The sequence below is a fragment of the Xiphophorus couchianus genome, chromosome 12 (assembly GCF_001444195.1).
Source record: "Xiphophorus couchianus chromosome 12, X_couchianus-1.0, whole genome shotgun sequence".
In the NCBI taxonomy this organism is placed as follows: Eukaryota; Metazoa; Chordata; class Actinopteri; order Cyprinodontiformes; family Poeciliidae; genus Xiphophorus; species Xiphophorus couchianus.
This window is the reverse complement of record NC_040239.1, coordinates 14,788,088-14,800,112: the sequence shown is the minus strand read 5'-3', so window position 1 is coordinate 14,800,112 and position 12,025 is coordinate 14,788,088. Positions and strand designations below refer to the sequence as shown.

At 36.3% G+C, this 12,025-nt stretch overlaps 1 long non-coding RNA gene across 1 annotated transcript; it reads right to left on the bottom strand.

Annotated features, from left to right (window-relative positions):
- Positions 1 to 4,358: 4,358 nt before the first annotated feature.
- On the bottom strand, positions 4,359 to 4,741 carry LOC114154746 (uncharacterized). The gene is made up of 2 exons (XR_003597612.1): positions 4,467 to 4,741; positions 4,359 to 4,436 (listed from the first exon to the last, which is right to left on the bottom strand). It is a non-coding gene; the product is annotated as an uncharacterized LOC114154746 (long non-coding RNA).
- Between the last annotated feature and the right edge of the window lie 7,284 nt (positions 4,742 to 12,025).

Sequence of the window (12,025 nt, the reverse complement as noted above, 5' to 3'; positions counted from 1 at the left end):
GGGTGGAGAAAGGAAAGGAGGGGTCAGCGTCAGGGATGAGGGAACGAAAGAGCCAGTGAGAAAATGGAGGCGGTGCCCTCTCAGAAAAGTGGTAGTCACTGAGTCGCACAGCGTGGGCTTGAGGGGAAATGGAGGGCGGGGGGTAGGCAGCTAAAAAAGTGAAATAAGGTAGTGGAGGGGGTGCTTTTCAGGCGGAGGCAAACTTGAGGAATAATGAGCTTTTCAAAAAGCAGAAAGAAAAAGGACCTTCTTGTGTTCTTCTGGCCCTCTCAGCTGTCCTTTGAAACAGTTTTTTTCATGCTTCATAAGTTCAGCCTGACCAGGGGCTCCTGCAAAGAATGAGTCAACATAGTAAAACAAACCCTGTTAAACAAAACAGGGTTGATTAGCAGTGTGTTGTGAAAGTTGAACCATGGGACAGACTGTTATAATAAAGTGCACAGCTCTCAATTAGAAGAAAAATAGAGGCTTTGCAAATATGTTTGCAAGTAAAATCTGGTGTAACTAGGATATGGATTTGGCTGACTGTGATTAGCAAATAAACAGCGTCATTAAGTTCAAAGAACGGGGGATAATGTTGTAGAGACATTAAACCAAGGTGAGCTTAACTAGCTGTAATAATAATGCATGCCACACTTTTGAGATTTGTAATGTGTAAAAAAAAAAAACAACAACAATAAATTTAAAACCATGTAGCCTATTCCTTCTGCTTTTATGTTCTAATTAATTTATGTGGACCTGTCAAAAATAAGTTAGATGCGCTGACAATTTTGTTTGTAACAGATGTGAGAAAGTTCAAAGGTTATGAACTCTTGGAAAGCTCAATGTGTGTATGATGTTGGAACATCTCCAAGAAGTCAACAAAATAGTCTTCTTTTGTGGCCTTTCAGTACATTTCTGCTATGCAAAGTCCTCTTGGTGTTTCCATAAAAAACAAACAACATCTGTGTAGAATTTAGTATGGTAAACTAAAAAGAGACAGCAAATATTTGCCAATTGCAAGTGGGGCAACTGGTTAACTAGCTTCTGCCAAGAAAGCAACGTCATTTGTACATCATGCTTCATAGAAGTTTGCAGAAAATTAGCTGAGTGCAGTTACACTTCATGTTATTGAAAACAATGGATGCTTCACTTCCTACAAGAGCACTTTGGCAGAAAAATCCACCAAATGCAAAAAGATCCGTTTTAAATAAACAGTGGATTGTTATGTGCACAATTTTCTACATGAGCTGTTTTTATTAACTTTGTGTGTTTCTTAGAACATGAGGAAACCCCGCAATGAGACAACAGTGAATGTATTTGTACTGATTTAAGACAGGATTTTTCTCTCTTTCTTTTGCTTTGTGTTCAGATCAGATTATTTAGATGTGCTTTAGGAAAAGGAGTTGCACATTATTACAGTGTTTGGTTTGAGTTAGTTTGAGGAAAATTCCAAGTGGAGCAGTAACATGTTTTAAATTATGAAAGAGACTCCCACTATGATGTAAAACACTTTTCAGATACAAATTGTGGTCTCAGAGGTCTTGAAAAGCTCAGGGGAATATTACTTGGAATAAGCAAGACTTTTTTTCCCCAAGATGTTTTGTAGCAGATAGGCAGACACTTCATACTTAACTTTAATACTTAACTAAATGACCACATATGAACAAGCACAATGAGTTTTAAACTTTCTTTGTTAAGTGTGATTTACCATAGGATGCTTCATGTAACAGTGAAATGGTCACAAACTAATAGGTTAAAAATATGTAAGTGTCAAACTTTTTCATTTTATCCTTGGATATAAAGGATCACTTTAACTTAGCTAATTTATCAAAAGGTTCAATGTAGGACAATTGGTAACAGCTCTCATACCTTATGTCATCATGTCATTGTGACTTACAGATTTAAATTTGTACAATTGGCTATGTAATGACCAAATATTGACTCTGCCTCTCCAGTACATTCCAGAAATCAACAACCAGGTCACTTGAGCAGGTCAACTATCTATCACAAGCCTTGCATTTGGTAGAGCAACGATACGAAACAAACAAATATGTGCTCACATAATCACTCCTAAGATGAATTTAGAACTGACTGATTTCTCAACGTGAAAGTTTTATTTTCTGGAATGTAGAAGAAAGACCTAATGAATTGGCTTGTAAGTGTTCATATCACAAAAAACCTTCCATATTTTGTGACATTAAAATCACAAATTTTCAAAAATTTAAAATGCAATTTTACGTGAGGCACCAACACAAAGGACGTTTCTAAATGTTTTACAACTAAAGATGTAAAAAGGCTTCATGAATTTGTATTCAACCTCCCAGTTAAATATTAGCAGATAATGATCTTTCTCTTTAGTCGTTACAACTCTTTTTGAAGATTTTGAAGTTTCTTTTTGTCAGTTTACACCCATTGTTTGCAAAGTGTATCAGATTATCAGATTGAACCATGATCATTTATAAAAATCAGTTTGAAGTCTTAAAATGTACAAACTCTCAGTTGGATTTTGTTCCAGAGTTTACTGGAACTTTCTTGCCAAAGAATACTCTTATTTAAACCACTTCATTGTAGCACATAGGGTGTGAGCATGAGTTACAGAGCTAATTCCCTCTTCCTGGCTATGATTGGCTCTGACCAAGGATTGTGTTTCTGCAGGTGGCTATAGGACTGCAGGGAGGAGGCAAAGGAGTTTAATTTTTTCACAGATTATCTCATATTCTACTGTTAGGACATAGGGACAACTTAATTCTATAAAAGTTACCTACTGTAGTTTTAAGAGGTTTTCTTTAGTTGTCCTGCTTCCATCTTACCATGAGAAAAAATCATCCCAGCTGCCTTATACTGCCACCACTCCTGTCATGGTAGTGATTCTGTGTAGGGTGATGTGCAATGCTAGTTTTCTGCCTCGCAGAGTATTTTGCATCATCTACCTCATATTTGTTGTGAAAAAACATGGCTGCTGGCAAACTATAAAGCTAACATTCTTTCACGCAGCGAGCCACCGCCAGTGGCTGAGTTAGCATTGGCTCTCTAAATAATGAATTCATCGCCTGGCCTGCTAGTTTGCAGTTATTTCACAGTCAATACATTTCAAATGAGTGTTGAAACAGTGATGCTTTGAGATGTCAAAGTCAGTCTCTCCAACTTTCTCCCGGTCTGTCTCTTATGGTCTTTATAATGCTGTTTCTTCTCTAATGTTCTCCAACAGACCTCTGAAATGAAAACTTCAGAGACAAGATTGATCTGAGGGTATGTGATTGTTAGGAGATAGTTCATATTTAGAGAACCTATGAACACAACAATGAGAACAAACAACAGAGATAAAACCTTTCTAGGCATTGAAATCATACCACAATACAATTAGCTCTTGGTTAAATCATCATTCAGCTGAGGCTCCAGGGTGGGCGTCGTTGGTTTTGAACACAAAAAGCGATTCCCGTTAATGACCAGTGTTGGGTAGTAACGGATTACATGTAACGACGTTATGTAATTTAATTACAAAAAAAGAGTAACTGTAATTCGTTACAGTTACAATGAGAAAATATGTAATTCAGTTACAGTTACTTCCGAAAATATTAAGAATTACAAATTTAGTTACATTTAAAAAAAAATATGAACAAAAACCTTTGCGAAATATGTAATGATATTTTTATTGCTTTGCGCCCTATATCGCCGTTTCCCGCTACGGCTCCTTGTCTCTATCATATTTGCCAGCCGCGATGCCACTGATGGTCCATCCTGTGCTGGCGGAGCCTCCTGGAGGAACAGCGAGCGAGCGGACGGCTCCATTTCAGCTCAAGCAGCGCATCAAAAATGACAGCCTTCCAGCACTGGAAATATAAGGAGCATTTCATTTACATATGTGAAAATGGCTCAAATTTAACCGTGCAGTGCAAGAAGTGTTTGCCGGCTATCAAGAACTTGTCCACGTCGAAGCAATCTATGTCAAACCTGAGGAAACATTTAGAGGTAAGTGCAACTCACTGATAGACGAAGCGCATTGTTTTACGAATATTTGACTGTTTGGTGTTGATGCATGACAAACCTTGGAATCTATTCTTTCCCATGAGACATTGTATGCAATGTGCTAGTGTTATGGTTTTCATGATGAACATAAAGTAAACTAGAAAATTCCTGAAGAAATTTAACTGGGGCCTGCCAAAGTGTGTGCCCGTCGGTTTGGACCCAGCGTTCTGATGCTACAAATTAGCATCAATGCTAAGCTTAGCTAAATAGTAGTCATTAGCTTGTGGAATTTTATAACTTGCTTCGCAAGTCAGTCACTACTCTCCTTATGCATTGCTATGGGCAGGTCCCAATTAATGCTACTTTGAACATATAATTATTAATTATAGTATATTTTTCTTCTATCTTTTTCTCTCTCTTTTCAGAGGAAGCATCCAGGCGTTCTTCTGAAAGGCACGTTTAGTCCATCTGATACTCGGGAAGATGACCTGGCAGGCAGTTCTACCCCAACTCTTGACACTACGTTGTAGTGTCAAGAGTTGTTTTGCTTGTCTAACACAGTGATTGTGTGATTTTGGAAAACTATTGTTTTTCCCGTTTTGATTTTGAATGATATGTTGCAAACACTTCTATTTTTGTCAACATTCCATTGACTGTTAAATGTTCAATGACTAACTTGACTACCCATCGTCCATCTTAATTCTTGATGCACTGTATTGTGCCGTGTTTAATTTTACAAGCAAGGGTGTGCAAAGAAAAAATCAAGAAAAATAAAATGTGATGTAAAAGTCTTACTTTGTGTATTTATTACTAAACTAGAGCACTTCATTGTCATTGCACATGTATGAAGTAATGAAATGCAGTTTGGCATCTAATCAAGTGCAACGTGTGCAGATTGTACAGCATGCAGTATTTAGAGATAAAATGCAGTTATTCACAGCTAGGGTAAGGAAAGATGGTTGATAGATATGTGCAGCAGAATAAATAAATTACCCCTAGGGAAATGCATGTATGTGCAGAGCCACTAGATGACCTGGCAGGCAGGTCGCTATACAGGTGCAAATTGAAGAGGAACACTGTACAAATGTTGGGATGGTACAGTAAGGTATGGATAGAGGGGAAGGAAAGACTGGTCTTTGGGAAGAGTTCAATAAGGTGACCGCTGTAGGAAAGAAGTGGTTTCTGAACCTGCTTGTTTTAGTCTACAAACTGCGTAAATGGTAGAGCCTGGGGGAGGAGCAGAAAAGAGTATGGCCCGATGAGAGGAGTGTGAGAAAATCTTGCATGCCTGGTGCTGGCATCTCTTCTTGTGGACCTCCTGTGATTGCCTGTCAGCAATTCCCTCTCAGCTTAGTGCTCTTTTAAAGTTCCCACTCAGTTCTCAAAAATGAAATGCTGAACATGGGTCAATACTCATTAAAACCTCAAAGTAATCAAAAGTAATTAGTTACATTACTTTTTAAAAGTAATCGAAAAAGTTATACAATTACATTTTAAACAAGGTAACTTGTAACTGTAACGGATTACATTTTTTAAGTAACTTACCCAACACTATTTATGACTGTCCTTGACATGTAATCTATCAAAATATCTCTCCATCATCTCCTGGGTTTCAGAAACCCTGAATGGCTTCTTTCAACACTTCGGCTTTAGCTCGAGTCACATGTTGCATAGAATGCAATGTCTGATGTTATATTGTCAATGCCGCTGATCCGATTTTTAAACCTGCTGCTTTATTTGTTTGGACAAAGAGACAACAATGAAGGAAATCCATGGTGGTTCAACATTTTTTTTCAAAAAAGCTCTTCTTCAAATCTTGCAATTGGTCACAAATTTCAAAGTTTATTTTCAGAAAACTTGTCTTAACATACAGATGCTTCAGCAGTGGCCTCAGCTTCATACATGTTACTGCATGTTAACCACATCTTTGTGGAAGGAATGTAAACATTTTTAAGAGGATTCATCCATTACTTTCATTGTTGTTGGTTCAGTCATGAGCTAATGGTGACATTCTTGAGCCAGCAAGCAGGCAGTGAATCTGTCTTTACTCTGTGATCACATTTTGTATTTCAGCTTCATGTGCCCTACATCAAGAGTAGCAAAAGTTCTCCCTGAACATTGTATGAACAACACCAGATGTGACAGGCCCAAACTCTTGACTTTCTTGATTTAATAATAAAAAATGTAATTTGTTATCACTATTCCACACCTTCAGAACAGAGACCCACAGAGTGACTGTCTGCTACATAATTCACCGAGCCAAACCACAAAAAATGGATGTGGAACATATCACAAAACTTTCATTTAAAACTGTTACCTCAGTACGTGAAAAAGAATGACACTATTTGTTCAGACTATTGCTTATGTGATTAACCTGATGATTTAAATGGCAGCAGGGCACATTTTAGCTTAGACTGGCTCAGGTTAGCTTACTCTAACTTAGTTTAGCTTATCGTAAGACAACACAATAAACAGAAAAGCAACTGGATAAGTGAGTTCAAAGGTGCAGCTTTGTATCTCTACTGAAGCCCTTTTGGCTTTCTATTTATAAGATTTGAAACTGTTTACTGTGTTCCAAATATAACCCAACTTTCACAAGAATTAGAGTAGTAGTTCATTGATATAGAGCCTCGATAAAACTGTTAAGCACTGAGATTCGAGTCCCTCCATGCTTTAGTCTCAGAAACCATGGATTGAAACCAAAAACTTTACTGCTTTATACATTTTCGTTTTAAAATATATTTGTCAAATTTAAATACAAAGTATTTTCTGTTGGGATAAAACCTACATCTTGTAGGTATTGGGTCAAATATTTTATGTATAAATACATAGACTGAGAAGAACTCAGACATTTTTTTATTTAAAGAGCTCAATCAAAACAGTGACACTGTTCTGCTAGAGCTCTTTTAAAATATTTTTAAACTAATATGTGAAAATAGTGAGTAAAAAGGAACTATGCCCATTATGCAAATAATAAACATAAACTTAGAAAAAGTTTTCCCAATTATGTATGTGAATACAATCAAAAATGTTCTCAAAAATGAATAACCAGAAATCAGTTTTGTGTCTATGTTGATGAGGATTCTAAATACAAATATATTCTTAAAACTCATAATGAAGGAGAAACAAAAAAAATCTGACTTTTGACACATTCCCAAACAGGCACTATAATTATTGTATACGTCTGCTGTAGGAGGCGCTGTTTCTTCTGTTATGATAAATTTATATTTGGGTAATATTTTTTATTATTTTCTTTTTAGTTTAGTCACATTTTTATATCACATTGTGAGCTCTGTGTTAAAGCAATACTAATCAATGTCCTTACATAATATGGGCATTGACATCATGGGCTGAAGCATTTACTTTACTTGTTTAGGTGTGGAGGGCAACAGAGAGTGAGAGAATTGCAAAATGTTTTGTTTCCCTTTGTCACAGAGTAATGGGTTTTTGTTTTTAGATATGAAAAGAAAATCACACCAAATCAAACATTGTTGCTAGTATGTGTTTGATATATATATTTTTTATCACTGATGTTTTATGAGAAAATCCAATTACCCAAAAATCTCTTGACCCATCATAATAATGCATCACAAAGAAAGAATTTGATTTAGAAAAAAACATCTGTATTTACAGCATATTTCATTACCCTTTTCATCTTATTTTTAAACTATCCTGCTTTATAGCAAACAGACTTTTAATTACACCATCAGAGGTTTGCACTCATAAGTTAAACCAATTATGGGTGGAATGTTGAACTAAACTGTTTATTTTATTAAGTCTTGGCGTGAGTATCTGTGGACTGAGTGTCAATTATTCTGTTAAAGGTGTCTCAAGAAGAGCCGGGATCACAGAGATTTCAAATGTTGACATAATTTTTCTACGTCATGGCAGAATGAGTAAATGTTTGTATTTAGTCCAAAATGAAGAAAAGTTCATTTCCGTTCCAACTTGATCAAATTATACAGTGCTGAGAAATATTTTATTTGCAACTTAATGCAAACGTTTAAAAAAAGTCATGGTTTGGTAGCCGTAGGGGGAGTTATGTAACTAAGTTTTGCTTTAAATCCCCTTAGCCAACCTTCACATCCATGCATATCAACATACATTTTATCCATAAACAACAACTGTGGCCCAAGTCTCGGTACCAGAAAGAGTATGTAACTCTACCTTTTCCTAGATACTGTACCAAGCCAGATGGGAGTGGTTCATTCCCAGTGGGGAGATGTATCCAGGACAGGTCATCAGATCAGTGTGCAGTGGCCCTCAGGGGACACTCCAAACTGGGGCTACATTGTTCACCAGCATCATTGTCTGCAAGGGTTTCCCATGGATCAAATGTTGAAAACTTCAAACCCAGAGGTCTCATAGCTGCTCAATGAGCACGCTGGGAGACAGGGCTGTTCACACACAGTTTCTCTGATCTGATCTGAACGAGGCCTCGTTGGACACAGTCACAGCGGCTCATCATCCGGATGCTGAAGAAAGAAAAACAGCAGAATAGGAAAAAGGGGAAAAAGCAGCAGCAAAATAGCAGAGAAAGACTAAAATGCCGTATTAACATTACATAGTGGCTAAAAGCAGCAAAGCTAATTGCACATAAAAACTAAATTTGTAATTTAATTTTCAGATGCCAGTCCTTCAAACTATCTTAGCATGAAAAGAGCTGGCTAGAAAACAACTTCATTTGAAATTCATAAGAAATCATTTGACATAATGTGACTGAAGACTCAAGATAAAATCAAATATAAAGTTTGTGAACCAATTCTGCAGCAGTTCACATTAAGCAACATAACAGCTTGTGTACAGATTTTGCAATTGCACTAGTTGTTGAAGGTCATTTGTCAAAGAGCAGCAAAAACACAACATTGACCTATAATCTTTTTTTTTTAAAAACTGTTATTTCTGCCTGCTTTAGCTTAAAGGGCCCAGCAAAAGCATTCACACCGTTTTGAACATTTCACATTTTATCATGTTTCGACCCCAAACTTTTATGTACTGTATTGAAATAAAATCCAGGTGTCACTTCATTTGTAATTTAAGTGGCCAGTACGTAAGCTTACATTAGTTTAAATCCAGTAGTTTGTGAAGGCCTCACATGTTTGTCAGAGAACAACAGCATCAAAGAGAACAAGGAAGACAGCAGATGGGTCAGGAAATAAGTTGCACAAGGTTGAAGCAGAGGTAAGTTATAAAACTTTATTGCATGCTTTGAGAATCTGATTGTACAATCCATCACCTAAAAGTGGAAAGACTGTCACTGTTTCATCTTGACCTTTTCCTAGACAAAGTTATTGCTGCAGCTAACTCTGTGTGCTATCCTATAGCCTTTAAAGGGACAGCATCTTTAAAATCAATTTTTTTTTTTCAAACATACCTGGAGTGTTGCAAGTATGCAAGAATCTATTCAGCTGTCCAAAACGAATGGCTGGACCCAAGCACCACCTTCATGGCGCAGCTCCACCTCAAAGCTGCAGTTTCTAAGCTCCAAAACGTCTGCCTTACAGAGCAGCTCTGCCCCAATGCTCCCCCCACTCAACACTGTCTGACTCGCCAGCAGCAATTAGCAAACACCTGTTGTAATTGCGAAACTAATGAGCTCAGTATAGGAGCTATTTCTCAGTGTAACACTAGTAAAAATATTGTTAAATGGTTAATAGAGGAGCGCTGTTGTGATGACTTCCTGAAGGCTGAGTTTCAGAAAGAGCAGGAGGTTTTAAAGAGACAAGTCCAATTTCAAAGAAAGTAAAAATACTTTTAAGTTATATATATATATATATATATATATATATATCCATCCATCCATTTTCTGTTCTCCCTTTGTCCCTAATGGGGTCGGGAGGGTTGCTGCTACGTTGCAGGCGAGAGGCGGGGTACACCCTGGACAGGTCGCCAGTCTGTCGCAGGGCAACACAAAGACATACAGGACAAACAACCATTCACACATACACTCACCCCTAGGGAGAATTTAGAGAGACCAATTAACCTAACCTAACTGTGGGAGGAAGCCGGAGAACCCGGAGAGAACCCACGCATGCACAGGGAGAACATGCAAACTCCATGCAGAAAGACCCCGGCCGGGAATCGAACCCAGGACCTTCTTGCTGCAAGGCAACAGTGCTACCAACTGCGCCACTGTGCAGCCCCTATATATATATATATATATATATATATATATATATATATATATATATATATATATATATATATATATATATATATATATATATATATATATATATATATATATATATATATATATATATATATATATATATATAGATAGAACAACTGAAGGTAACATAGTTACTCGATTATGCTATAAAGTGGTAATAGCTGCCTGGAAATACATAATTTAAGCAATTGTCTACTGTCACTACACGTCCATTCCGGAGGAGTGAATTTCCTTAAATAGGAAACGATTTTTTTTTTTTACCAATTTCAATAGTAAACTGAACTTGATGGACTGTTTAAATAAAATCTTTTGGAGTGAATGTATGATTGGATAGAACACAATTTTTTTGTGAAGTGACTTGAGATGCCATGTGAATTGCTGCTGTATAAATAAACAGAACTGAAATTGAATTGCTTTATTATGTAATGCATAGTAAGTTCACATTAATTTTGATAGTCCTTAATTTATGTGAATATTTTGTGCCTAATGAAAAGTACATTTGGAAACCTTCCAAAATAAGCAGGACAATTTCAGTGTATTTCATTTTTAATCAAACGTATTAGGTTCAATGAATACAACATTTAAGCTTCTCAAATGCTGTGTACTTTATTATCCCAATGGGGATAAGTTGAAACCTGATCAGATCTTTATTAAAAGATCTTCTCAAAGACTTGAACTTGAGACCTTTCTTTTCTGTCAAAAACAACTTCAAAGTGAAAGCCACCTTTATAAAAGTCTAAAAAGACAAAGGAATAAACAAAATATGGCAGCAACATGAAGAACGGTAGATTATCATGCCACTTTATAAAGGTTTGTTGTCATCGTGTCAAAACTGCCTTTCAGATTATTGCTTTTAGGGATTTATAGTCTTCTTTTAATGTGCATGGCGAACACAGGAGTATCAATGAAATAGCCTAATTTTGTTAATCAATATCAATATTACCCAAAATAATAATTTCATTTTGGTACCAGAATAATGGTAAAGTTATTTGTAACTCTAAACATAAAATTTTCCTTAAATGTTGCTACGACATTTGCTACAAGACTTTGGACTGGAAAAAAATCTTGAAGAATAACACTGCCTCCCCCTAGTGGTGACAACTGCACAGGATTAGTGTCTTTAATCAGAATCCAATAGAATATAATAGAATAGCTACATTATAACATTAAAAGATTTTAGCTAAGAGTTAAAATAATTAAATTAATCACATTGACCTACTGGTAAACAGATTATAAGAAAAGAATTGACTAGGGAAATGTTAAAAAGCTTTAATATTTGAATGCTTACTGGTATAATTACTCTACAATGTGAATGAAAACATAAGACATGATGAAATAGACACAAGCATGTTCTACAATAAGCAGGAAGCTGTGAATTTCTGCTCTTCTAACACATTGTGCAAATGAGATTGCCCTGAGCTGGTAGGAATTCAAGCGTGTAATGGCTCAAGGGATGAAAGTTTCAGAATCTGCTCATACTGGCCTTGATGATTACAAAAAGAGAGCAGTTCATGGTGAGGATGACTGGGATCACAGATGATGGCATACAGACACAAACAAAAAATTGGTTGTTTCCAGCCTTTAAATTAACAAATGCATGTTTGTGTAACAAAATGTTTGTTTTTAAATCAATTGTTTTTCTTAGTTTCAAAATAAATCCACAACAAATAGGTTTGCCTTTTTGACTTTATTTCCCTGCTGTTTAGATGACAATGAATCATAGCAAAACGTACACAACAGAATAGGTAATCATTCTATTGATTCTATATCAGTCATGGATTGAGTTCATCAATAAGAATAGAAAAGCATCACGTCTGAGGTTCTCAATAAGAATCCTTCAGGACATAAGGTTGAACATTGTGGGCTTGAATGGTCAAACACCTACTACCTCTAATCTGTGTAAGG